The 2,874-nt window shown below is 39.1% G+C and overlaps 1 pseudogene; it reads right to left on the minus strand.

Annotated features, from left to right (window-relative positions):
- Nucleotides 1-790: 790 nt before the first annotated feature.
- On the minus strand, nt 791-1,769 carry LOC101708850 (non-POU domain-containing octamer-binding protein pseudogene; annotated as a pseudogene).
- Between the last annotated feature and the right edge of the window lie 1,105 nt (nt 1,770-2,874).

Raw genomic sequence — 2,874 nt, forward strand, 5'->3', positions numbered from 1 at the left:
TTTTAATTTGAATCACTCTTATGACTATTAATGGTGAGCATACCTATAATTATTGATCATATTACTTTGTAAATAGTGTCCAAATACTTTGCTCTGTCTTTTTTTTTTTTTTTTTTTGAGACAGTCTCACTATGCAGTTCAGGCTGGCCTTGAACTCACCATGTAGTCCAGGTTGCCATCAAAACAATGGCAACCCTCCTGTCTCAGCCTCCCAAGTGCTAGGATTAGAGGTATGTGTTATCATGCCTGTTACTCATTTTTTAATTGAGTTGTTTGCCTTCTTATTACTGAACTGTAAGAAGCCCATATGGGCTTCAAACTTGTGATCCTCTGCCTCAGCCTCCCAAGTAGCTGAGATTACAGGAATGTACCACTGTGCCTGGCTAAGACCAATTCTTTGTCAGATATACATATCACAAATATTTTCTCCCAGTCTGTAGTTTATTGAAGGTGGTTTCCAAAGGGTAGAAGTTTTTAATTTTAATGACATTCAATTTATCACTTAAAAATAAAATAGGAGACTTAGGAACTGAAACTTAGCTCCAGTTTGTAATCTGTCTGTTACTCCCTTTGGATGTTTAAAACTTGCAAAATTGGGCTAAAGTCCAGGAAAATTTTACTTAAGTCCAAGAATATGGCAGCCACTTTTGCTTATATTAATAACTATCACTTAGATGGTGTATACCATATACTATACATTATGTTAAATATAACATATAATATTTCATTTAATTCTTATAAAAAACCTGCTGAAGAGGAAACTGAGATTTACAATAATAAAGTAACTAGACTAAGGGCATCCATATACTGTCAATGACAGGGATAGAAGTTCTTCTTGGCACCTCATCAAATCTTGCCTCATCAGCATGACGTGGTGCATGGTAAGCAGCCTCCATCTCTATCTCCAGCTTCTCGTGAGCTTCCTTGGTGTTCTTTGCACTTGATGCTGCTCCTGCTCTCCATCTCAGTGAGTGCCCTCCAGCGCATGGCATGCTCATATTCAAAGGCTGTGCAAATATAGATGGCTGCTCTCATTCCTTGTGAAATTGCTTGTTCTCTATAGCCAGTTTGTCTAGAAGTCCCTCTTTATCATCTATCTGGTCCATGGATTTCATAGTCACAGGCCAAGGAAATGTGGTTAGCAGGAAAGACCTGTCACTGCATTTGTTCAGAGCTTTCTGCACAGCTGACTTCCCTGAGAGCCCAAGAATGCCTTTTCCCTTTTCCTGAGAGCCTTCCTCAATCATCCACAATGACTACAGCCCTTTCCACCTGGCCAAACATAGAAAAGGCTTCTTCCAGCAGTTCCGTGATACGTACTGAGGAAGGTTTTAGACTGTAAGGGAAGCACTATGGCAGGCAAAGAGGACATGCAGTTGTTCTCCAGAGTGGCATATTGTCCAGCTCTACTTTGGCAATCTCAGCAAGGGTTCATGTTTCAAAGTGGCTAAAGCTAAAGCCTTTTCCCTTAACAATGAAAACTTCTGCTTTCCAGTATTTCTCAAATAGTTTCTCCATTTATTCCTCAGTGATGTCAGAGGGAAGATTGCCCACAAAAAGATGGCTATGTTGGGTAAATGTCTTCTCTCTGGTTTCCTCAAATTCTTCAGGTCAATAGTCAAACTCCCATTTTGGCTGCTGGCCTGTTGCCCATTTGCCGGTATTGGTGGTAGTGGTGGCTGCTGCTGCTGCTGCTGCTGGTGATGCTGGTGATGCTTCATTGGAGTATGCTTCTGCTTCTTCAAGTTAAAGGTTTTATTGCTCTGCATTTTCTGCATTTTTTAAAATTTTCTGCATTTTTACACCCCAACACTGACAGTTTTCTCCTCAGAGTGACAACCCATTACAATATTTACTTAATACTTGCAATAATTTTTTTGTAGATTCTCTTTTAGCTGTTTGCTGGTTGGGTTTCTTCAGTCTACTAGTTTCCTGGCCATCAGGAGGCAGGGGCAATAGCAGCAGCAGCTTTCTGCCATCTGGATTATAGCCACAGTGTTTTGTTTCTTTTTTTTTTTTTTTTTTCCAAAACAGTGCAGGAATTTGCACAATTATATTTTGTGGAAATAGAGGATATTTTCATTAATTTTTCATCACAAATGTCAGCAAAATATTGGCGCTTTCAATTGCTTTGATATGTGCTATTACACCAAGCAATGGAGATTTGTCTTTTAAAATTTTATGAACAATTTCCTGTAGTGTTCCTGATTTGTAAACTGGTATCATCACTTTGAATAAAAAGATTTTGTACAGGTCTACTCTTACATTTTTCTTGCAATATATTCTCAGATCTGCCAGATACCCATCAGTATGCTTTTCTAAATGGCTAAACATATCAGATAAACTTTCAATTCGTTCTCCACTCCCTCTGGTCCTGGTGTTTTAAGGAAAAAAAGACCAGAGGGTCACCAGAGTAAACTGATTGTATTGAATCCTTGTTTTTAGTCCTTCATTTTATCCTGGTCTACTACCATATCCATGGTCCTCAAGGCCTTAACTTCCATGGCTCTATTTTCCAGAAAATAGTAGGAAATCTCCATTCTGCTGCCTTGGCTGGAGATGGTCATCTGGTTTCTCAGCAGGGGAGGGTTTCTGGGACTTCTTGAGTCTGTTTACCAACTTTTAACCAATTCCTCACTTTTCAGCCCTGCCTGGTACCTCACTTCCTCTCTACCTTATGCCTCAAAGACTCACCTTTGAGGTCTTTCTACAGGGCAAAATTTGGTTGTATTTTCTTTATGCTGATTTTAGTTCTCAACACTCCATTTACTTTCCACCTTCCAAATTATCTTCTTGTCCACTGACTTCTCCTGTCACATTCTCTTGTTGGTTGGTCTTGTGTACTTTTAACTTTGTTATTCCTTTTTTTAAATT

Source organism: Heterocephalus glaber, unplaced genomic scaffold (genome assembly GCF_053883595.1).
Source record: "Heterocephalus glaber isolate CG9 unplaced genomic scaffold, H.glaber_assembly_v1.0 deba00001569, whole genome shotgun sequence".
In the NCBI taxonomy this organism is placed as follows: domain Eukaryota; kingdom Metazoa; phylum Chordata; class Mammalia; order Rodentia; family Bathyergidae; genus Heterocephalus; species Heterocephalus glaber.